Source organism: Protopterus annectens, chromosome 9.part0 (genome assembly GCF_019279795.1).
Source record: "Protopterus annectens isolate FY-2018-M chromosome 9.part0, PAN1.0, whole genome shotgun sequence".
In the NCBI taxonomy this organism is placed as follows: Eukaryota; Metazoa; Chordata; order Ceratodontiformes; family Protopteridae; genus Protopterus; species Protopterus annectens.
In genome coordinates, this window is record NC_056743.1 from 147,022,003 (window position 1) to 147,048,932 (window position 26,930).

Genomic DNA, 26,930 nt, shown 5'->3' on the forward strand with positions numbered 1-26,930 from the left:
TTCTCACCAGGATGCTGCCTTAAAGAAGGAACTACAACAGATAGCATCTACCCTGCAGGAGTTGTCTTTGAAGATGGAGGATTGTAAAGAGAACCTGGAAACTCTTAAAACAAGCAGTCAAAAACAGGCCAACACCCTGAAGGAAATGCTAGAACACCACCAGACAAGGATAAAAGAAATAGAGGCTTCTCTAAATGACTTAGAAAGCAGACTTAAGAGGAAACACAGAAAGAACTGCTTCTTAAACAAAACGCTTGGTTGGTTAAAGTAGATGACTTGGAAAATAGGGAGAGGAGAAAACATCAGGATTTTCAGATTACCTGAAAACACAGAAGGTGAGGATATTATTTCCTTTTTATCAAGCTGGATCCCTGACTTCTTAAATTTAAAAGAATAGGTTCATAGGCTCATACTAGGCTATCTGCCATGGAGCAATTATAAGCCTAGCCAGATTCTGTATGGCTTACGCCACCCCTTGATTTGAGTATACTGTGCCCTTTTTAAGGTTTAGTTTACTGTGCCTCTGTCTAATAGTGACACAGGAGTAATCCCTGGGACAAACCTACGATCCCCCATCCACCTATCGAGATTCTTCTTGAAGAGATTCAGTGAGGTGCTCTGCCTCACATGAACTGGAATTCTATTCCAGAGCGAAGGGAGCCTCTGGGTTATGAACCTGTCCCTCCAGCAAGTTCTATTTATTTCTGTGCTGAGGTTCAAAAGTCCCTCGAGCATGTGGCTCTAAGGGATTTAGATTTACTGAGGTGGAGCATGTCCATTAATTCTGGATTTGACATAGCTTTGTATGTCAGGCATAGATCGCCTCAAAGTAGGCGGTATGCAACTGAGTAGAGCTGGAGTTTTTTTTAACAGAGCAGCATATGGTATCTGTTTGAGACCCTTGATCCTCTTGGTGAGATACTTTTGGGGTCTTTCTAATTGCTGCAGGTGTCGGGTAAGGTACATCCCAAAAGGGGCATTGTATTCTATGATGGGCCTGATGAGGGATGAATAAAGGGGCACGATTACCTCTCTTGATCTAGATGTGAAACCCTTCGTGATGAGGTGGGCTATGTAGAAGGTCTTTCTAACCACTTTGGCAATGTGGTTTTCAAAGGAGAGATTGCTATCAACTTGGGTCCCCAGGTCCCTAATCACTTTCTCTGTACTTAATGGGTTTCCACCTATGTGGTAATTTGTGGGCACATTGTTTTTGCCAAAGGGTATGACTATACATTTTTTGGCATTTAGCTTTAAACCATGGCACTGGCACCAGTTATCTGTCTCTCTCAGACCTTTTTGAAGGATGTTTGTGTCAGCTGGAGAGTTGATTATGGCGCCCAGTTTGCAGTAGTCTGCGAACTTGGTGAGCCATAGTCCTCCCACATTTGCCTGTACCTCGGAAAAGTATATACTGAACAAGAGTGGTCCCAGGACAGAACCCTGTGGGATGCCACTTGTGACCAGTTTCGAGTCGGACATGGCTCCAGCAACTCTCACTCTGTGGGTTCTGTCTTTGAGCCAGTTTGTGACCCATCTTGTGACATAGGGGTTTATACTTAAGCTGGATAGCTTATCTATGATGCCCGAGTGGGGTATTGTGTCAAATGCCTTTGCAAGGTCCAGATAGGCTGTGTGGACTACCTTCCCTTCATCTATGGCTTTGGTGACTGTTTCGAAGAAGTCAACCAGGTTCAAAAGGCAGGATCTGCCCTTGACAAAGCTGAACTGGGTAGGATCTAGTGTCTGTAGGTCCCCAATGTCTTTGTTTATGAGCTCCATGATGATCCTCTCCATAGCCTTGAAGACTAAGCTAGTCAGGCTTATGGGGCGATAGTTTCCAGGGTCCATAGAGACTCCACCTTTATGGAGTGGGACCACTGTTGCTGTACGCCATTCTGTGGGCACATATCCTGTAGTGAGGCTGAGATTGTATAGCTGTTTTATTTGAGGGATTAGTTCCTCTTGGAGTTCATGTAGGACGCAACCTGGGATGCCATCTGGTCCCATGGAAGCAGTGATTTTTGCTTTGGAGTGGGCAGCCTTCACCTGAGCATCAGAGATGTTTGGGAGGCAGCCCTCTGCCGGGATAGATACTTGCTCTTTTGGGGGGGGGGGGTGGAGAAGTTTGCACTGAACCGGTCTGCCAGGATATTGGTGATGTCTGTGGGTTTAGTGTATTTTTTGTCATTTAGAATCATCTCAGAACAAGTCTGGGAGTTGCATCCCAGGTTTCTAACATAACTGAAAAAAGCCTTATGATTGTCTTTGGTGTCCTGTGCAATTTTTCTCTCGAAGCTGGCCTTGGAGGATTTTATGAGGGATCGTAATTTTTTGCTAGTACTGATCAGAGATGCCTTCCCTATTAGGGATTTTGCTCCATCATGTAGTAGCTTCCTCCTTCTGTTGTACAGTTTATTTATGGCAGGGGTCCACCAGACTGGACGCCTGCCTTTGGATGATTGGGTCTTGGTTTTGTTTGGGATATCATGATCCATGCATTCCTGGAGATGTCCGTAGAAAGCATTTATATAGGATTCTGCAGTTTGGGCCATAGTTTCCACTGGCCCTGGGGCCTTGAAGGATTCCACTTTGGTTTTGAGAAGTGAAAAGTTCACTTTTGAGAAGTTTTTTCACTGTGGTTTTCTAGGCTGGGGGTGGGGTTAGGATGTGGACATCCAGTGAAATTAATTTATGGTCTGATCTTACCAATGAGGGATATACTTCTGGTGTGGAGCATAGAGTCCCCATGTTGGTAATGATCAGGTCTAGTACTTTGTCCCCTCTTGTGGGAGTGGTGACTAGTTGTTCCATAGCATTTGAGTTTATAATTTCCAGGAACCTTTGGGCTAAGGTGCTGGGGCTTGAGTAGTGCTCCCAGTCAATGTTTGGGTAGTTGAAGTCACCCAATATAATGGTGTTCTGAGAGATCTTCATGTTCTCCAATGTTTTCAGGAAAGCAGAGTGGGATTCCTGACTGAGAGGGTGGTCTGTAGGATGCTATAAACTGAAAAACAGTCTTGCCCACCGTTAGTTGCACATGGATGGTCTCTGATACTTCATGCAATGCCACTAACCTGGAGGTGTGGATATCCTTGATAAATATGGAAACTCCCCCTCCTTTTGTGGTTCGGTCTGGGTTTTGGGGCCGAAAAGCATGATATGAGGTATAGCCTGGTAGTGCTGGGGTGCTCTGTGGAGCCTTGAACCAGGTTTCTGTCACTGCACAGATATCGATGTTCTCCATACTGAGGAGAGCTTTGAGTGCATGCATCTTGAGGTTAAGACTTCTGGCATTTAGCAGCATTACCCTTAGTTTCTTGTTCCTTGTGCTGTCTATGGGGGTGGGTTTGACTTTTGAGCCTTGCCTAAAAAAGGCACTATGGAGTGGCAAAAGGCTTTGCCAATATCCGAAAGCCCAGTGGTGACAGGTGCATTCCATCCCTAGCGAAGCAACGTGGCTTGTCGAGCATGTCATCCCAGGCTGACAGACACTGGATCCCCTTTGAATGACACCAAAATTTTAGCCAATTGTTAAAATCGATCATTTTGTCTTTGTACTGTGGCATCATTCTAGGTGAGGATAAGATGCTGCTCAAGGTCAGGGTCATACCAGCCTGGGCTACATGATCAGAGAGCTCCTCTATGTCTCTTCATGTAGTCCAGGGAGGTACATCTCAGGTCATTCACACCAGCATGTACAATGACTGAGTCATATTTGTATTTGCTTTGGAGTGACCTGAGTGCTTGCGTTATGTGGCGGATCCTAGCACCAGACATGCAGCTCACCGTGACCTTCTCTACTCAGCCTGGTGAGCGGGACATCAGTGTGTCTGACAATAGTCTCACCTATTACAAGAGTATCAGGTGTGTTATTCAGCCTTAAGGGCGGTGGCTGCTTGGCACACTGACTTTGTGGGTTATGTGTTGTGTGCGTTTTGTTTTGAGGTAGCGTTTGCTTGGATGTCTGCTTTGGAGGTCTCTCTTGCTTAGGTAGATTTTTATTTAGAGCCTCCGAGTATGTTTTTGTGTATTTATGTGTTTGGTTCACTGATGTGGTGGGACTATGTGATACTGGAATGGTGTTGTGTGAGGTTACCTTCTCCTCCTGACTGGTTACACCAGTTTTGAGATGAGAGAGCTCAGCCTCCAGTTTGGCTAAATAGTTGCATCTCTCACATATATTTGAACCTGTTTGGAGGAGGAGAGGGTTGTCCGTGTACATGAGACAGTTGTAACATTGCCTCAAAATTCCCAGATTCACCAGCTGGACTGGAGAGGAAACCATTGACTGACCTTTGGACATGCTAGAGTAATATAGGGAAACTGAATTTAAGACGGACCAATAGAGGACAGGGTAATCGTAGAGAGTATAACTTACCTTTGGCATTGAAAGGGCACACAGAGCTCTTGGGAAATCTGCCACCAACTCACTCTCCTCCTAGATCAATAATTATCAAATTTCTTTCATACTTGGACAAGGAACTGATTTTAAGATCTGCTTGGAGGAAGGCACCTCTGAAATATAAACAGAGGCTGATGAGATTTGAAAACTACTATTCATCTAGAATAATGGAACAAAGGAAAAAGGTGTGGCCAATGATAAAGTTTCTGAAACAAAATAACAACAAAGCACAACTTGCATATCCAGCTAAGATAAGAATACTGTATGCCAACGAGATGAGGACTTTTATTGACTTAGAGGAAGTCTCTTCATTTATTAAAACTAATAATGTGATTACTTTACCAGAAAATATGGATTGGATGTCACCTTCTCTCAAGAGAACAAAAGAAACAAATATCTGGTCAGATGTCAAAAAGAAGTAGCAAAAGGCTGATCCTGTTACAGCCAAATCTCTCAAAGCATCTACTATGATATGAATTGTTTTAACATTACTTTAAGGGACCAATTTTACTGCTTGGAATTTTAAAACAAAGGTAACTAACTACTAGAATCTTTATCTATATTTTTTGAAAATAAATGACACATGAGATTTTCAAATTACCTCAGGTATGTAAAACAGGGTACTTTTCTTTCACAGGAGGAGGATTATATAGCACATAAAATGTTTGTACTGTAAATCAACACACATAGTATAAGTGTATTCTCTTTTCTCTTCTCATTTAACTGCATCTAGTCTCCCTTTCTAAATTCTCTCCCGTTTACTATACTAATATAGTCTGTATGTATTTAATAACTCACTATCTATACATAGATAAATATTAGTCTAAAATAATCTAGTTTTAAGGTAGACCAATTGGAATAGTGAACTTAATTATTACAATATTTATTAGATTAATGATAGTCACGGTTATTCTTATTGGGATTGGGGACATGTTCGTGATTAACTCTGAAATGTTCCATTCATGTGCATGAGTCCTTTGAATTATTTCCTTTTAGTATTAATAAATATATAAAAAAGGAGGGAAAAATGTACTGTTGGTTAAGAAAAGTGAAACTTTCTTCACATTCTATTTGCGTTGCCATAGCAACAGTAAACATTTGCTGCAGTTTCTAAGGACACTGTGAATCTGCGAAGTGCATTTAGCCTCACAGATAAATAAGAAAAAGTAATGCTTAGTTATTAAAATGAAAAACAACCTAAACAAGGTAAAATAAGTACATAATATGACTATTTGTATATATTTTATGATTTATCCTCATAGGATTACATATTCCTGGAAACACAACTGAAATGTTCCCAAACTACATGTGCACTTAAATGTAGCTGCTTGATTAAAAAGTATTACTCATGTTAACATGCTGATTCCACAAGCTGTCTGCACTGTAAAAGTTACATTTTATATGTTACTTGAAACTGAGTGTCTCTAGAGCACATGAAAAGATGCATATTACTTTTTGCAACATGTTATTTTTGCAGTTACCTCACACACTGTACAAACTCACTTGGCAACTGATAGCTATTCATTTAAAATATCAGTTTAAATATTAAATGTGCCCTTGAAATGCTATTGACATTTTGACAAAATGTCATGTGAACTATAAAATGAATGACTTGAAAGAAGTGAAGTAATGCATAGATTTCAAAGACGGTTCTTGACACTACAGTAAAAGTAAAACTGTATATTCACAAGGAAGTATTGAAAGGTTTTAGTCTTCCAGTCAAAATAGCTTACTGTCAACATTTTGCGATATCAGAAAGTTTGAAGAGCTAGGAAATTACTCTTCTTCATCTTTATAATGATCATTAGATGTTAGACTCTGCTTAGTTTAATGAATTGCGACATGTTTGAGGAAAGTGGACTCCGTTATTCACATTGGACTACACATTCCTGGAAACTGGAATGTTCCCAAATTACTTGTGAATTTAAATGAAACTGCCTGATTAATAAGCATAATTTACTTTAACAAGCTGAATCCATAAGCTATCTGCTCTATATATGCTACATTATATATATATATATATATATATATATATATATATATATATATATAGCTTGCATAAGACTGTCTCGAGCACACGAACAAATACATATTTTTGCAACATGCTATATTTGCACTAACAATACATTCTAAACTAACTCAATTGGCAACGGACAAGTTATTTGAAATGGTCTAAATATTAATTGTGCCCTTGAAATACTGTTTCCATTTGGACAAAACCTGAATTGAAAAAGGAATTATAAAAAGTTAAGTATTGTACAGATTTCAAAGATAGCTATTGACACTACAATACAAGTAGAAATGTATACATGCAAGGAAAAATTGAAATGCTTTATACTTTTAGTTAAAATAGCTTATTGTTAACTTTTTGCTTTATCATTAAATTTAAAGAGCTAGAAAATCATTTCTAATTTGTCTTTATAATGTTTACTAAAGTGATGTTAATCACGGACTTGTTTAATGGATTGAGAGTCATGTACAAGACGGACTACTGAATGTTATTTCTGTTTACCTATGTTTGCTGAATTTCTTTTATTAGTACCGATTTAAAACAAGGGAAAGAAAGGGAAGGGAAATCTCTGCTTTTGGTCAAGGGAGGAGAGGCTCAAGAGTATTCTAACTGCAATGAGAACTCTCCAATATGCTCTAAATACTATTTTGATTAATACTTACCTAAGGTAAGTCTTGATTACCATACAGCTACCTTCAGATTCATTTTAGACCTGATGTGATTACCCATTCTGGAAGCAGGAGGTGCCCTATGCAGAATAGGAATTGCCAGGGTGATCATAGTTCATTCTTAGACTCTGCTTTGTAAATCTATAAATATGTAAAGGCACTGCACACTAGAATGTAAGGCGCCTCTACTCAGAGTCAGGATACCATTGATAAGCCATGTCTTTTCATAAGTGTAAGTTAAATTGGTGAGCTGAAGAGTGGGAAAATAAAGGAAGACAGTACACCTACAGTAAATTTATATTTCATTAGTAATCACTTGTCTCCTGTAGAGTCCTTTTAGTCAAATTATTTTGGTAATAATCTTGTTGGCTTATTTAGTGAATGCTCCTCTGTTGCTTTTAATTTATCCAAAATGATAAATCTAACATGATCTCTTAAGGGTAACTAAATATTGGATATTTTCTAAGTCAACATAATAATTGTTTACACTACTAACATTCCATCCAGATATATGAAATACTATAGAGCAATAACAGAATATAGAATTTCATCTCTTAAGAAAATTCTCCATATAATAATTGAACAATTGGAGCTCAGTTGATATTGTTGGTTAAAGGTACGAGTGATAATCCAATAGATCTATCTTTATCTATTGGATTAGGAATGACTTTCATTCCATGTTTAATGGGAAATTCATATTTACTTGTATTTGATACTTTAGAATTAATGTTTTCTAGAAGTACTTTTTTTAAAGCTTGACCAGAATTTTACCCTACTTATATTTAAAGAAGAAAGAACATTAAATTGCACTCAAGTTTACACACATAAAAATAACATCCAATGTTATGAGAATATGGTATAAATACTATAATCAAAATTTAAAAAAAAAAGCAAAAAGTTTGTTCCAACAGTAACTTGAAATGGATTTAACATTATCATTAAATACTAATGGCTTAAATAATGCAAATAAAAGATCAAACTTACTAAAATATTTAAATCTAAATAAGGCACAAGTAGTATTTCTCCAGGAAATGCATTTTAAGACTAATGATAGCTTTATTTGGAACCCTAAGGACTATACAGTCTTAGCTCAATCCTCCTATAGAACAAAGACAAAAGGAGTATCAATTCTCTGGAAGAAAAACAATCCCTCCAAAAGTTATTTATAAAAATGAAAACAAAGAAGGTCTACTAGCATTTTGTTATAATTAAATTTAATAACAGAATATGGACCTTCGCTAATCTATATTGGTTCCCAGGAATTGGAGCAGGAACAGTTAAACACCTAGATTTTATTTCCAGCAATTATAAAAGGAAATCTTATACTGGGAGGAGACTTTAATTGTACCTTAGAAGCTTCTGAAACTACCAAGAAGTCTTTTTGCATAGCAACTATTTCAAAAACCTGAAAAAATAATGGATGGATTCATTTAATAGACACTTTTAAAGTAAAAGATAAATCCTTATTATTTTCCCATAAATACCATAGATTTGGAACACAAACCAGAATTGACAATTATTCATAGTTCAAGATTTACAAACAAAAATCCTCAACTTCTCAATAGTTCCATGCCCTTTCTCAGATCATGACTCTCTGATAATGAAACTCCAAACAGATTTTAAACCTTTAATCCTCTCAACTAGAATTCCATCATGTATCACGAAAATTAAAGAATTCAGACCCTGGATGGATGTTGTCAGGATTACAATTATTTCATGAAATTAATAATAGAACAGAAATCAGTAGAGTCATGGTTTGGGACTCATTAAAAGTGTATTCGGTACTCTTAGCTGGTACAAAAACAAAGTTAGAGAGTGGGACTCAGAATCATTAGACGTGCAATCCAGACTCTTGACAGCAAAATCTTAAAAATCTGAATTGTCCAGAAGTCAAAAACGAAATAGAGGAATTAAATAAAAAATATAATGAAATTCTAACACAAAACTTGTCTAGCCTTGGAAAAATTAAAAATAAACCCATTAGCCACCTCTCTCATATCTACATAACTTATCTGCAAGAATTGAAATACAACCTAAAGCAAATAACATTAGTAGTAAATATCATGAAAGGAAAAGGAAAAATGTATCAGATATAGGAGACATCCTTGAAGCATTTTAGTTCCATTATATAGAACACTTCAAAAAAGAAGATTTAGATACCAACCAAATAAACTTAGATACAAACCTCATCAATATTAAAAAATTCCAGAAAACTTAAAAACTAGACCTACAAATACCTATATCCTACAAAGAAATTGTTGACAAGATAAAAGAAAGTAAATCTAACAAAGCTGCAGGGATATATGGGTATTATTACAGAAATTTACAGACTCTTCCCTTCAACAGTAATCTCCCTTTTTCATAAAACTTTGCTAGAAGTCCATTCAGAAGCAAAAATACCACCCTCATGGAAATATTCTCTCATAACACCAGTTCTAAAAGATAATAAACCAGAGGTTTGCACCTCATACAGACCTATATCATTACTGAATAATGATCGCAAAATATTCATGTCAATCCTAGCTAACAGACTGAAGATCCCACTTTCAAATACGATTAATAATGATCAAACTGGATTTTTATACAACAGGCACACATAATATTAGAAGAATATTTACCCGTATAGATTATGTGAATAAAGAAGATAGAGAAACACTTGTAATTGGATTAGACATAGAAAAAACATTTGATTCACTCAACTGAGGATATCCATTTAAAACTTTAGCATTATTTGAATTTCCTCCTCCCTTCATCTTATTACTAAATATCTTATTACTAAATAATATATATATTACTAACAGTCTACATTAAATTAGGTCCTTTCACCTCAGAATCTATCCATATAACGAAAGGTACTAAACAAGGATGCTCTATTTCTCCTATTTTATTTGCTTTGGCTATAGAAATACTTGCAGAAATACGCAATAATCCAGGAATAAAAGGAACAGAAGTCTATGACCAGTACATAACTAAAATAATGCTTTTTGCTGATGATATTTTATTAACCCTATCAAAGTCTAGAGAGTCATTAGGAGAGCTAGAAGTAGTAATGGAGAAATTTTATAAGATTTCAGGTCTACACTAATAGATCAAAATCAAAATTTCTATTTTAAATAAGAAAAAAGACCTACAAGTTACAGATAAATCCATCATAGGAAAACAAGAACTTACGCCAAATTATTTAGGAATAGTGTTATGCAAAAATATAAATGAAACAATATTAATAAATTATAAAACATTGAAACAAAAATATATATAGAAAAGTGGAACAAAATTATATTAACTTTTGAAGACAGATTGCAAATAATAAAAATTGCCAAAAATACTCTATGTAGCATTAGCAATACAGTTAATTCCTGAAAGATGCATTCTTAAAGAAATAAACTCATGTTTACATTTTTACTATATCCCAAAAGGAATAGAGTAGCTCTAACTCATCACATTAGACCCTGGAAACAAGGATTGAACTTGCCAGAAATAGAAACATATATAAAAGCATCTGTGCTTAAAACTACAATAGACTGGATAAACCCAAATTATTTTGCCAACTGGAAAGAATTAACAATAGCTATATTAACAAATGAATTTAATCTGTTAAAAAGTTTTAATAGTAGATAAATCAAACAAACCCTGGTACATACTATGCATAAGTATACAATATAATATAAAATCTTCTAAAACAACACTGATTAATCATTACATCAATTCCTTTAGGAAACTGATCAATGCAAACAGATCTAAAACTTTGGTTTGACCTTTTAACCCCATTTACCATCACTAAGAACTTTCCTCACAAAATATATAGGGAAACAATCTCATGGGAACAAAATGGATTCTTATGCTGGTTTCAATGGTGTAAATAAATTAAATGTTTTAGATATGCATACGATAAAATCTGCTTACAATATTCCAACACAGGACTGGTTAACCTTACAAAGCATTCTAATGTACACTCAAGATTTATTCAGATTAATAAATGCTCATTTAAAGATATTCCAAATCTAATAAGTTTTCTGTATGAATTTATAATAGTTGTGAAAAGAAAAATTCCATTTCAAATCTATATAAAGAGTTAACATATAAAAATTCCCAACCCATTATACTTGCAGTTCTTAACAAAAGGTCAGTCATTGCAGTTAACAGAAGAAATTAAAAGTAACATCTTACTATCAGTTAATTATACCTCTAACACACAGTACTGGAAAATATTTAACTGGAAATACTTGCATAGAGCATTTTTAACACCAGATAGAATTAAAAGATCAGTACTACTAAAACTGTTTTTTGCTAGAGGTGTGAAAAGTCAAATAAAGCAGACTGGATTCATATTTTTTATGAATATACTAAAATTAAATCATATTCGAACAGAATAATTTTTTACAAGCTTTATTTAATGAATCCTTTACATTAACTAAAGTATTGATAACACTAAATGTAAATGAAGGTCCCTACCTGAATAAGACAAATATTTATGGACAATACTTGCTATATCTAGAAAATGCATAACCAGAAGGTAGAATTCAAATACACCCCTGATCTTGGAATAATTCTACACTTCACTGAAGACAACTGCATTGATGGAAATAAAAATCAAAGAACTACGAATCTATCCCAGGCCATTGGTAAATAATCCTTGGAAAAAAGTTACATCTTTGTTGGACACTCTGCAATAATCAATATTGTATCTCTGATAACTGATCTGTTAATTCTAGATCTGTTAATTCTATATTTAATAACAGTGCATATAATTGAAAGTCAGGCTATTGTAAATATTGTATATAGTTTAAAATATTTAAAAATATTATGTAAATGTTATTTTAATTGAAAATAAAAAAAAAAATATTTGAGGAAAAAAAAGATTACTTATAGGAGAGGGGAAGGTAGTTTAAACAGGATATTCTGATCATTCTGCAATATGGCTAGAGATAAAGGAAAATGAGGAATATATAAAAATATGCCAAGGAATAAAAAGGATAAATGAGAAAGCATGAAATGGAAAGCTTAGTAATATAGTTATGAAAAGATCATATTAATATGAGAACATTTTAAAAATACCAACTATTCAGACCAATGAAGGAAAAATATATGTATTTTTACAGAAGCAATATGATGTAAGAAAAGTAGTGAAAGAAGAAAAAAAATGATGCATTAGAAGATTTATTACACAATGGTAGAAAGTACTGTGACAGAAAATCAGAAGGAAATCAAGAAAAAACACAAAAATTGTTATATAAGCAGAGATCTTATTTACAAGGAAGAATAAAAGTAACTATTTACTTTAGCAGGTTAGTAAAGGAAGATGGTATTGTAATGAAAGAGAAAGAAAAATGTAAAAGGAGAAATAGAACTCAGGAAGATTGTAGTGTAGTACAATATGTACAAGAAATGTTTAAAGAAAAAAGGTAACAAAAAACATGAAAAGTTAAAAGATTGAAAAGGAGGTTTTTTTTTTTTTTTTTTTTTTTTTTTTTTTTACATGAGCTAGATAAAGTATTAAAACAAGTAAATATAGATTCATATGAAGGGCCAGATGTAACTGTATGAAATTTCTAAAAATTTAAGGGATTGGCAAAAAATATCTATCTGAAGATTTTGAATGAATGGTTAAATGAAGGATTTATGTATAAAAAAAATTATGCAGTGGAATACTTATTCATATGGGAAAAGAAAATAGACAAAAATGGAGATAGTATTCAATAAGATCTTTATGAAAATACGAGAGATTTGAAACAAATGGAAATTATTTAAAGATATTATAAAGGGGAAGGGTTGTCAAGAATTGAGTTAGAGATAGTGTGCAATAGTGAGAAAGTTAGGAAATTACGTCAGCACATAGTAATGATAAAGTAAAAATACTTGTATAGCTAGTTAAGCCAAGGGGTGCATATGAAGAGTGGTATAAGACAGGGATGCCCCATGAGTTGTATACTCTTTGCATTAGTTATGAAAGTAATAGTATGCGAAATACATTACAAAATCGAGGTGAGGTATAGAACACCTAAAGGGTTAAGAACTCCAATCCTGTTAGCATATGCAGAAGACAATATAATTGCAAAAAAAAAAAAAAAAAAATGGACAAAAAAAAGTAATTTTATTTATTTTTTTTACAAATGAAAGTGTCTAAAGCCACCCTTTCAACTAGAGAGAAAAGTAAATGTTTAGGTGATGCACCAAAGTTATGGGGTATATTTTTTTATACAATGAATGGAATATGTGTTGGGTATAATATTTGGAAATAAAGATGCAAGTAGAATTCAATGGGAAAAAAAACAGAAGAAATAAAATAAACCCGTCTTTTCTGAAGAACATAAATCATTTGGAAAAAAGGTATTTGATAAAATCAATACTGATGGGGAAAATAGCATACTTAGCAAGTGTATTTACACTGCCAACAATATCTGGAAATAAACTATTGCAAATATACTTTTGCATTTATATGGGGTTCTAGATTAAGCCCACTAAAGAGAGGAGATTGTACATAGAGAGGAAGGAGGTTTAGGGTTAATTAACCCAGTGGTATATGCTGCTTCATTAAATTTGTACAAAATGTTAAATTGGATAAATAAAATGAGAGCTTAGTAGTAAAACTGTATAAATATATGTATGAAATATTTTTTGGTATAGTAAAGAGTAAAAAAGAGAATGTATGCATAAAGAAAAATGTTAGGAAGAAAAAATATTTTTTTGCAAAATAAAAATTGATGACAAAAGTATAGTACAAGAATGTAATAAAATATTACTCTGTAAAACCATGGAAAAATCTAACTGATGAAAAAATTAAAACTATAGAAATAAGAAGCAAAATGTTATCAGAAAGTAGAATGTCAAGATTTTTTGTGGAGACTAGTAAAAGATAAAATTACAAGTAAAAGGAAATATGCCATATAAAAAGTAAAGCAATATAATACATTTACATTGTCAAGAAGAATGTACTGAACATGCATTTTTGAAATGCAAGAGTAAAAACGTTATGGGGAAGGCTATGTAAAGATTTTTTTTAAGCTATAATATGGATATTTTATGTCATATGAGTTGTATGGAATGAAAGAATAAATGAAATTGTGTACAACGGTAAATGGATTTTAACAGTATTAAGCAAAATCAGATGGTGGTTGTGACAGGTCCCTCCTCTGGGCCAGCAATCAAGGAGACTCTATTCTCACCACTGACTCCAGTGAGGGATGGTCACTAAAAGCAAAGATGGAGTCACACAGTATTTTCAAATGCAGGTCCCTGCACCAAGCACAATTTCCCTTAAGAAGCACACGGGGAGCACACTCTGGGGCTGGACTTTACTCTTCTCTCCAGGCTCATGCAAACTCTACACAGACCACTCCAGAGGTCTGTGACCCTGTTCCCAATTGCTGACAGACAGACAGACACACACACACACACACACACTTGGATATCAGAGTTTCCAACACACATCTGGAAAAAACTGGCACAGATTTACTAGCTGTACCCGTTTCTGTCTACACTGAAGTAATCATGCTGCCACTAGCCAGGTACCCTAAGGCTCTTGAGAAAGGGTACCCAATTATACTGAGCAAAATTAATACCAATATAAATGGTAGGGTGTGACCAAAGCAGAAAGGCTTTCAGAAGAGGAAACAGTTTCACTAAAACAAGTACTGTGAAGATGTTAAAAGTATTCTCTAAAGGACCAGCCACAATGGATACAGGAGAATTCTGAATAGAAAAACAGAGTTTCAACCACAGAGCTATAAAAAATACATTTGGATAGTTTCTCACAGATGCAGGAAATACTAAACTATTCCCACCAAATGTCCTTGACTGACTTAAAAAATTACTGTTCCTAAACTAAAGCAAGGCAAGCTCATGTGTGCAGAGTGTCTCACCAGAGCAAAAGCTATTGTTTGTGTGGATGTGTGTGATACATATCCGGTCAGAAATCTTTCCTGTCAGATTCGAAAGTGCTGCTGAGAAGGTACCAAAGAAATCAGATGCTAGCTACAGGAGGACATCACCTCCAGTCACCTGACTCCGTTACAATACACACACGGGGCTTTGCTAACATCTATGGCAGCATCCAGGGTTCTCTGATAAACATGCACATTTAATCAGATACAATATATATATATGCATACATTCTTTTTGTCCAGCAGGACCTACTGATAATGCATTTTAACACAAGTGACTTTATATATATATATATATATTTTTTTTTTTTTTTTTTTTTTTTTAACTTGCATCTGTACGAATCTGTGTGATAGTCAAACATTAAATTCTTTACAAAATTCCAGCTAGCTATGTTGGCATATGTACACACGTACTGCCCTACTCTATGTCACAGATGGTACTACCTGATAACATCACAGTGGTTATGGAAAAAGGAGTGGAGGTTCCAATAGGGATGAAAATTTACTGCAAGTAAAATATACATTTACAAATATGCATATCTGTATACGTTGGAGAGCTGTAAATAGGTTGCAAATATCAGGGTATTTTTGGTACATAAAAGGACCCCCTACTCTTTTCAATAACTGGTGGGAATCTTTTATATCCACTTGAACTATCATGAGGTCAAGCAGATGGATCTCAATTTAAAGTCTAATCCAAAGGATGTACACTCAAGTACAGCACCCCAACCCCCCATTGCCACACTTCAGTGTTAGTAAACCAGTTATTTGGATTAGGAACATAACCCACAGCCTACTGGTCTTACAGCATTAAAGGTGGGAATGCTACCTTCTGCACGACTGACACTGCAATGGTGAAGAGTGCCGAAAATGGGGACCAGATCTTACATGAATTCCATCTAGTCTGCTAACAGAGACAAAATGATTTATAGATGGAGCTCTGAAGGTCATGTTCAGGAATTAGCTAATGAGCTTGGCAGAGTCTTAGAGAAAGCATCCCTCACACAAGCCACTTCTTAGGTTCATAGGTTCGTACTAGGCTATCTGCCCAAGGGCATTTATAAGCCTAGCCCATAGTTATTTGGCTTTCGCCACCCCTTTAGTTTGAATAAAACTATGCCTATTATTTAGCTGTGCCTCTGTCAAGCAGTGACACTGAAGTAATCCCTGGGGTATATCTGCGATCCCCCATCCATTGGTCAAGATTCCTCTTGAACAAGGCCAGCGAGGTGCTCTGCCTCACATGTACCGGGATTTTGTTCCACAGCATAGGAGTCTCTGGGTGATGAATCTGTCCCTCCAGCACGTTCTATTAATAACCGTGTCAAGGTTTAAGTCTCCGCCCTTGTAGTTCTGAGGGATCTAGATTTTTGAGGTGAAGCATATTCATCAAATCAGGGTTTGACATGGCCTTATATGTCAGGCACAGGTCTCCTCTGAGCAAGCGGTATGAGACTGAATAGAGCTGGAGTTCTTTCAGTCGGGCAGCATAAGACATATTTTTGAGACCCTTTATCCTTTTGGTGAGGAACTTTTGGGGCCTTTCCAGCTGCTGCAGGTGTCGGGTCAGATACATTCCGAATAGGGCATTGTACTCAATCATAGGTCTAATGAGTGATGAGTACAGGGGGACGATGACCTCCCTTGATCTAGATGTGAATCCCTTCATGATCAGGTGGGCAATGTAGAAGGTTTTCCTAACTACTTTAGCAACATGAGTGTCGAACAAAAGGCTACTGTCAACCTGGGTCCCCAGATCCCTGATGACGACTTCTGTGCTCAGTGGATTGCCACCTATATGGTAGCTAGGGGTAACCTTGTTTTCGGTATGACTATGCCTTTCTTCGCATCTAACTTTAGCCCATGGCTCTGGCACCCGTTGTCCGCTTCTGTGAGGCCCTTCTGCAGGCTATCTGTGTCAGATGTGTTTCGACTATGGCGCCCAGTTTGCAGTCATCTGCAAACTTTGTCAGCCATAACCCTCCTGTGTTTGCTTGTACTTCAGAAAAGTAGATGCCGAACAAGAGTGGACCCAGGACTGATCGGTGGGACACCACTTGTGACATGCTTTGAGTCTGACATGGCTCCAGCAACTCTGACCCTGTGGGTTCTGTCACTTAGCCAGTTTGCAACCCATCTTGTGATGTATGGGTTTACATTCAAGCTGATGAGTTTTTCGATGATACCTGAGTGGGGTATTGTGTCGAAGGCCTTTGCCAGGTCAAGGTAGGCTGTATGGACTGCCTTTCCTCATCAATGGCCTTGGTGACTGTCTCAAAAGTCAACCAAGTTTAAAAGGCATGATCTGCCTTTGACAAAGCCAAACTGGGTTGAATCCAAAGTCTGCAAGTTCCCTATGTCTTTATTTATGAGTTCCATTATGATCCTCTCCATGGCTTTGCAGATAAGGCTTGTCAAGCTAATGGGACGGTAATTTCCAGGGTCGGTGGAGGCACCGCCTTGTGAAGTGGGACCACAGTGCGCCACTCCTTGGGTACGTATCCTGAGGTGAGGCTAAGATTAAACAGCTGTCCTAACTGCGGGTTTAATTCCTCATTGAGTTCGTGGAGCACACAGCCGGGGACACCATCCGGTCCCATGGATGCTGTGTTTTTGCTTTGGAGAGAGCAGTTTTCACCTGGGTGTTGGAGATGTTTGGGGCTACAATCCTCTGGTATAGATATCTCTCCTTTTGGGGAGGGGGAGAATTTGCACTGAACCTGTCAGCCAATATGTTGGCAATGTGTGTAGGTTCAGTAATCTTCACATCATTTTGAACTAATTCTGAGCATATCTGGGAGTTTCCTCCTAGGTTTCTAACATAGCTAAAGAAGGCCTTATGATTGTCTTTTGAGTCCTTGGCGATTTTTCTCTCAAAATTTGCCTTGGATGATTTTATGAGAGCTCTTAGTTTTTTACTTATAATGATCAAAGGTGTCTTACCTTTCAAGGATTTTGCTCTATCTTGTAGTAGCTTCCTCCTTTGTTGTAGAGCTTGTTTATGGCTGGGGTCCACCAGACTGGACGCTTGCCTTTGGTACAAAGAGTCTTAGTTTTGTTTGGGATTGCCTGATCCATGCAGTCCTGTAGGTGCTGGTAGAAGGCATTTGTAAGTGATTCAGCGGTTTGAGTAATGTTTACCACTGGCTCAGGGACCTTAAAGGAGACCACATTAGTTTTTAGAAGTGTGAAGTCGGCTTTTGAGAAGTTTTTCACTGTGGTCTTTTTTATTTCAGGTGGGGGCGGGATGAGGACCTCCAGCGAGATTAGTTTATGATCTGATCTCACCAGTGAGGGGTATACTTCCGGTGTTGAACATTTTGATCCCATGTTCGTGATGATGAGATCAAGTATGTTTTCTCCTCTTGTGGGGATGGTGACTAGTTGTTCCATGGCATTTGAGTTTATGAACTCCAGGAACCTTTGGGCTAGAGTGTTTGGGCTTGAGTAGTGTTCCCAATCTATATTAGGGTAGTTGAAGTCACCTAGTATGATGGTGTTTGGAGATACATTTATCCCCTCCATTGTTTTCAGGAAGGCCATGTGAGGTTCCTGAGTTTGAGAGGGTGGCCTGTAACATGCTACAAATTGCAGAGCAGTCTTGCCTATGGTTAATTGTACCTGGATGGTCTCCGATGCATCCAACCTTGAGGTGTGGGTGTCCTTTATGAATATGGACACCCTCCTTTCTTGGTGTTGTCCGGATTTTGGGGCCGGAACGCATGATATGAGGTGAAACCTGCTAGTGCTGGGGTGCTCTCTGGAGCCTTGAACCAGGTTTCTGTCACAGCACAGACATCGATGTTCTCCATACTGAGAAGGGCCTGTGCATCTTGAGATTGAGACTTCTGGCATTGAGCAGCATTACCCTTAGTTTTTTACTTTTGTGTTCTAGGGTGGTAGGTTTAGAATTTGAGCCTTGCCTAAAAAGGCACTATGGGGGTGGCAAGAGCCTTTGCCAATATCCGAAGCCTAGGGTGACAGGTGCAAGCCGCCTCGCAGCGTGGCTTGTCCAGCATGTCATCCCAGGCAGACAGACATTGATCCCCTTTGAATGACACCAGAATTTAAGCCAATTATTAAAGCTGATCATCTTATCACTGTATTGTGGCATCATTCTAGGTGAAGGTAGGATACTGCTCAAGGTCAGGGTCATACCTGCCTGGGCTACATAATCAGAGAGCTCCTCAATGTCTCTTTTCATGTAGTCCAAGGAGGCACGCCTCAGGTCGTTGACACCAGCGTGGACAATGACTGAGTCGTGCTTGTACCTGCTGTTGAGAGACCCGAAAGTGCTTGTGTTATGTGGCGGATTCTAGCGCCCGACAGGCAGCTTACTGTGACCTTCTCCTTACTCAGTCTGGTGAGCGGGACGTCAGTGTGTCTGACTATGGAGTCACCTATGACAAGTATGTTTGCTGTTGTATTTGGCCTTAAGGGCAGTGACTGCTTTGCACACTGATTTTGTTGTTTATGTGTTGTTTGTGTGGTGTATTGAGTTTGCAGTTGCTTGGGTGTCTGCTTTGGAGGCCTCTGCTGTTTAGGTAAATTTTTACTCAGAGCCTCCGAGTATGTCTTAGTGTGTTTATGTGTTTGATTCAGTGGTGTGGTTGAGTTATGTGAGACTGGTATTGTGGTGTGTGTAGTTGCCTTCTCCTCCTGCCTGGTCTTGCCAGTCCTGTGTTGAGAGAGCTCAGCCTCCAGTCTGGCTAAATAGCTGCATCTCTCACAAGTGTTAGTGTTACGTGGGAGGAGGAGAGAGTTGTCAGTGTACATGAGACAATTGTAACACTGTCTCAGAATTTCCAGATTCACCAACTGGGCAGGAGAGGACGCCAGCATCTGACCCTTCGACATGCTAGAAAGAATTATGAGTTGGTATGAGACAGAAAAGTAGTGGGCTTAGCAGGGAAGTGGGCACTCCTGGGGGGTTTTGCTAGTGAGAGATTTGTATAATATAGAAGTGCTTGACCTGCAAAGAGAATGCTTATAAGACAAGGGATATGCTTATAAGACAAGTGCTGAGCTTTTTGAGAAGAAAAAGCTATTTGGAACAAGTGCTGCACTTTTTAGTGTAGGTGTAAACTGTTTAGGTTCCTAACAGAGCAGTTCTAAGGGAAAAATTGAAGAACAGACTTTCTGGAGCCAGAAAGAGTTTAACCTTGTTTAACCGGCGCTGCCCGATGCTGCTCTAGTGGCAACACGCTAAAGCACGTTAAAGCGTGCTTGATAGCAGGGGCTGGAAAGAAGCAGGAATAGACCCAAAAGGGAAAATAAAACTACAGTTTCAAGTCAGTAACCACCTCTACGGGGGGCAGGGAAGCTGCTCAATGTTAGTCACTGCCACTGATCAACAGAGAGACCCTCCTCCAGCCAAAGCAAAAATAGCCTCACAGAAACTTTCAAACAGTTCAGGAACAGCAAGCCTGTAACTGAACTTTTTTAACTCTCAGAAAAGTGGGAAAAAAGCAAGATTTTTTTTTTTTGTTTTTGTTTTTTTACAGAGATAGCAGAGGTTCACAAGTAATATCAAGTTATAACAGTGCAGTAAATGACCCCACACAAGAGTGCTAGGTCAAGGACAGAAAATATGCAAGTTTTAAGAAAAAAATGATTTAAAATTAAGTGCAAACAGGAATTTCAGCAAACAGCTTTTGGTTGTGCTCTAAATACAGCTACTAATACAGAAATCAAGTTTAACAAGCCAGAAAATGCTCAAGCTAGGCAGCTATGCAGAAAAACTTAGCAAATAAACAGAGAAAAAATACTTAAAATCTCAAAAGTGGCTCCCTTCTCTCAGCATTTTTTCCTCTTGGAGGGTGCTTCACCAACAGCCAACAAGCCTGAAAAGACGCCCAAACCACGAGGCAACTGGGTTTTAAGAGAGGAAGATGAAGGAGTTATGGAAATGACCCCTAGTGGCCAATAAAACTACAGTTTCAAGTCAGTAACCACCTCTACGGGGGGCAGGGAAGCTGCTCAATGTTAGTCACTGCCACTGATCAACAGAGAGACCCTCCTCCAGCCCAAGCAAAAATGGCCTCACAGAAACTTTCAAACAGTTCAGGAACAGCAAGAGATATTAAATGGCTAGGATGGTAGATTAGGGTAGAGACACACACCAACCTGCTAAGTAAATGACATACACTATAAAAAAAAAAAAACAGTCCATGACAAGTGGCAACATTAGAGAGGACAAAAGGCATTAAGATAGAGAATCCAGGAGTTTTTTGTCTGCTGTTAAGAGAGGGAAGAGACAGGGAACACAGTTTTGTTTACTTTACTGGTCAGTGCAAGAGAACTAAACTGGATTTAAAGGAAGTACAATGGAATGTTAACCATAATGCCAAAAAAGAAGAAAGCTGTTATTAATGGTCATCCAGATGTCCAACAAGCCATAAATCCAGTGCCTTGCCCCTGCCTGTTTGCTCTCCTTTCTATCCATATCAACCTTGGTTTCCTCATATTTCACAATTCACAAATGAAATTTCAAGGATCTGTCCACTGTTAAATTTATCATTCCTATAATTTTTGTCTGCCATTATTCCCACTCTGCTCCATCTTTTCTCTTCAGTTCCACTCTTTCAATTCGTATGCGCAGAATGCTATGGACATTATATAACCCTTCTTCACTTAAACCCCCTTAGTGTTGAGCAATTTCATTCTATTTTCTAGACCCACAAATCCTTTGGTCTAAATTCAGTACTGCAATTTTCCCCACAATTGTTCCAATATAATGAATGAATTGCATGTGCAGAAGAGATACCACGTTACTCACAAAGGTACCCATCTTCTACATTAAGAATAGGTCATCAACAAAGGAAAATGCATAGATCATCTTTCCTTACCTTTATCAGCACTACCACCACCACCATTCTCAGGAGCTGCTTGTACTTTCAGTCCACATTTCTTAACTGCATAAAATTCTGATTTTTGCCACTTAATACAAGCCATTACTTCCATGACCTGACTGATGAAATGATCATATCTTTCTAGGGCCCCTAACCTGGAAAAAAAAATAGAAAACTTGTGATTTTTTTTTTTTTACCCACAGGAAAGGTCACTGTTACATCACTTTCTTAGGATATTGGACATCAGATGGTATCACTTTAGTGCGTCAGTTATCAGTGCGTCAGTTATCAGTGCTCTTCGTGAAGTACCCTAACCAAAAACAGGTGTGTCAAATTTTTGTATTTGCTTTTTTTGAGGGAAACCATTTTAGAGATGCATGGCAGATGAATTGGTGAAATGGTGATTCCAATAAGTAGGTGTGAGTGTACGTTTTTGTGTACCTTTGCACACAGTTGGCTGATATCCTGTCCGTTGTGGTTACTTAAAGTGCGTCAGATGCTTTCCAGAACAGGCTTTGGTATAGAAAATGAGTTGATGGGTAATGGATAAGAGCTGTACCCATTCAGGTTTTTGAGCAGACCCATCTCTCAACTGTTATGCAGGTGTAATGGATTCTCCCATTTTGTTTACTGCTGCTCTGACCATCAAGGCTTAATTCAATTTTCATAGGTTGGGCATTAAACATTTATGCACAAAAGACTTAAGATCTCCTGAATTGACTAAGTCGCATCTACTGGTTCTCTTCTCTCAATCTAGCAAGATCCTGGGTTTAGTTTAGATCAGCATAAGTAAACACAAACGCTGCATTGCAAATCCTCACTAAATGACACATACTTGAGCTGCCCCTGACTTATCTGTCCTCCTTAAAATTTCTATTTGTATTGCAAAAGAGAAGATTATGGCCATAAAACAGAATAGCTGTAGAGTGGATAACCGTATGAAAATACATTCTACTATACATCCTTTTATGCTAATGTCCAAGCAACTAGTGCCAACATTTCTAATAAAATACTCCATATTTTTTTAGACAAAGCCGAGTGATGTTGGAAAGGCATCTGCGAGAGACAGTCCCCTCAAATTACTTTCCCACCTTATGCAGAACAACCTGCAAATTCCTGCCTCCTTACTTTAGGATAAATATGTACCAGAAATATCCTGGCTGTCATCTTAACTAGCTCATATCAAAAGCCCTGCCTAGAGAGGTATCAACGAGTTGTCCTTCAGCCAAATGTAAATTTGTGAAATCACATTTTGCCCAACACAAATGACTGAAAAGAACTGGTAAGATACTAGTCTAAAACACCCCTCTAAAGCATAATAGCTAGAGTACCAACATGGGACCCAGACAAAATGTGAAACAAATAAAAAACATCTGTAAGTATATATAAACATAACTGGCAGAGGGGCACATCACCACTGTTGTCCTCATACCCACAGTAGTTATTTTAAGACAGAAGGCAAGAGAATTGAGCATGTGTTACTCCTTGCAGTCCAAACTATTCACATCCCATGTTACAGTATTGTAGTGCTCTGACTGAAAGAACAAATAGGGCAGAGTACATCTAGCTCACAGATCTCAGGACTATACCATGGTGTGCTTCCCTCAAACTAAGGAAAAGTCCCTGAACTTTTGCCCGATATCAAAAATTTACTTTGGGTCTCATTATTCAAAAAACATGATTCAGTCTACAACCTCCTACCTCCAACACAAACATCCAAAGAAACATGCACATCCATGTGCGTGTACGCGCACACACTTTTAGGATTAGTTTATTTTATGCCAATAATTTATGAAACCCACAAATTAAATATTACTGTTTGTTACTTTGTGGTATCTTACATGAACTTAAAAAGGGGCTGGTCTAAAGACTTTAGCTGTAGTGCTTTGCCTGACTATTGCTGATCTCTGTCTGCATTATTCATTTAAGATTTGGTTACTTCTATTTGTATCTTTTTCCAGTACTGCATTCCATTTAGTTTCACCTTTTTTTTTTTTTTGAGTTTTAAGAGGTTTTGCCTGGGGTCAGTTAGGAAAGAATTCTTTGCAGACATTAAACCACCACCAGCTGATTAGTAGGAGTCAAGAAATAATTAAAGTGAAAATAATTAGAGGTATCTTTATTTAGCTTGTCTTGCTGTTCTGTGCCTATTTTTGATCTTGGTCTGCATTTGATTTTGGTGGCTTTTCAGTTGCCTGCCCCTACTATAAAGGTGACATTGCACAATCCTCCCAGTTCCAGCTCATCGGCGTTTTATACCGAGCACAGAGATCAGCCAGGAAGGTCATCCCCCTTACACTTTTAAACTTGAATTATATTCAGCTTCTTCACTTAAAACAAAATCCACTTTATTCTACACCTTTATCTGTATCGGTGCTTCTTCCTGCTTTATTACTTTAGATTTTTGCCGTATGTTCTTAAATGTTTAGTTGCTCTTAATCTGCTGCATTAAATTACTTCTTGCTAGTACCCAGAGTACATTCTGTTATTCTAATACTCAATTTTGATTTAAGCACTTGTGCTTCAAACTAGTTATCTTGCATATAAGGAAGTTTTTGTGGTCTACACTCTTGTGGCATGAGGTAGTTTACACCATTTTGAGTCAGGAATTGCTGATTGAAAGCTTAGTGTCTTACTCTAAAAGTGCCTTTGTTCTGTTTTAGGCACTTGGGCTCCAAACCAGTTATTTCACATTAGGAAGGTTTATGCTCTACTCTTGTGGCATTACTGTCAAGACTTTTTTTTTTTTTTTTTTTTTTACTACTAGAGCATCTAGTTTGCACATAGCATCGTGTTGCTTGTCAAGATTTGTCTTATTGACTTGTTCAGTGTTTAGGTTTTCTCCATTCCTCCCTTGTATATCAGAAGCCAAGGATATACACTTCCCAGCTATCTCTGTAGCCAGTCTGGTTAACATGGGTATTCTGAGGCATTGTAGCAACTGCCTCATGTACACAGATAACCCACATATTCTTAATAAAACAGATACAGTAGGTGAGAACTGTAAAAACACTGGAGGCAAAACTCTCCTACAACCAAAATCTATCCAATAGAGATGGTCAGTGACACTTGCACCATGCCTACTGCACAAGGTAAAGGCCCTACACATAAAACTACTTATGAGGCACTTAAGGTAACCTTACAAAAATATTAAGACCTCCTGCACAGTACAAAGAAAGGGTCCTCAACCATTACATAAAACATCCAATAAAACACTACCCAAAGCTACACATAGTAGCACTGTATCCAGTGCCTCAACTACTCAGCCCTTAAGGCAAACCAGCACACAAACAAAATTCCTGGTCATTGGTGATTCTAGAGTGAAGCACACTAATGTTCCCCTTGCCATACTGAATAAGGAGAATGTCACAGTTAGCTGCATTTCCAGGGCTAGGATCCATCAAGTCACATGGGCACTCAGGTAATTTAAGCACAGCTACCAGTATGACATTAACACTCACATGGACTGACAATGACGTGACACATGCCGCCCTTGACTATATGAAACGAGACAGGAGACAGCACACTGTGCAGGTCAGGCAGGTATGAGCGTATTACTGAGCAGCATGCAGGTCAGGCAGGTATGAGCGTATTACTGAGCAGCATGCAGGTCAGGCAGGTATGAGCAGCATGCAGGTCAGGCAGGTATATGCAGGTCAGGCAGGTATGAGCGCGTGTTACTGGCAGGCAGCATGCAGGTCAGGCAGGTATGTACTGAGCAGCATGCAGGTCAGGCAGGTATGAGCGTGACATTGAGCAGCATGCAGGTCAGGCAGGTATGGCAGCATGCAGGTCAGGCAGGTATGAGTGAGCAGCATGCAGGTCAGGCAGGTATGTTACTGAGCAGCATGCAGGTCAGGCAGGTATGAGCGTATTACTGAGCAGCATGCAGGTCAGGCAGGTATGAGCGTATTACTGAGCAGCATGCAGGTCAGGCAGGTATGAGCGTATTACTGAGCAGCACGCTACCTTTTAGGTGGATGATGCCACATTGCCAAAAGAAAATGAGCAAGTTTAACAATTGGCTTAATGCCTGGTGTCAGTCCAGGGGGTACAATATTTGACTGACTGGAAGGACATTGGTGACAGACCATGCTGCTTTGCAAGGGGTGGTCTGCTCTTTTCCCCCTCTAGACTTCAGATATTGGAAAAAGACCTTTTCCACCCCATAGTGCCTTTTTTTAGGCAATGCCAAACAGATAAACCTACTGACTTAACTGAACGTATGAATAAATATCTGAAGGTGGTACTGCTGAATACTACACGTCTTAAGAAACCCCACTCACTGCAGAGTGTAGGCATCTGTGTAGTAACGGACATGGATTAAAGTCATTGGGACTACCCTAGCAGTGCAAGGTTATAATGCCTTTCTCACCTTTATACCAACTACTGCACAGGAAGAAACTAAAGGTGGAGGAGACAATCTACATTAACACCGCTCTCACATCCAGACTAAAGTGAATGACTCACGGGAACTCATACATGTGCAAATAATCATACACAGGGTCATCATACCATATCCTGTCAACCTATAGTTCCTCCTCTCCATCTCGCAAGAAACCCATGCAACCTCAATATATGAAGTACCTCACCATTTATCCCAATATGATATTCATAGGGGATCTCAACTACCTCTCTATAGATTGGGAGTCCTATACCAATTCTAAAGCACAAGTCCAGTGACTCCAACCCTTTTTAATACCAACATCCTGGAACAGTCTGTCCATTCTCCTATCATGGGTAGGAACATCCTTGACCTTGTACTCATGAACATAGAGGGTGGATGTTCCTCATCCAATGTAATATCTTCACTCAACATATTGGATCATAAGGCAGTTTTACTTCAAATAAAAATGATCCAGCAAAACCAAAAACCTTTAAGAACTATTCCAAGGCTAACCTCTTTCTGCTAAGGAACACCTTGGCTAAACCCCATGCACTCCCAAACCCAATAAACACAACATACACTCAGCTTTAGAGTGAGCTCTGCCCATTCATATTAAGAATAAGAGAAATTCAAAAGACAAGCCACCCAGGTAGAATCACAATATCAACTTGGTTTACAACAAAAGAAAAAAAAACTTGGCCAAGCATAGGAGGAACAAAGCCACACCC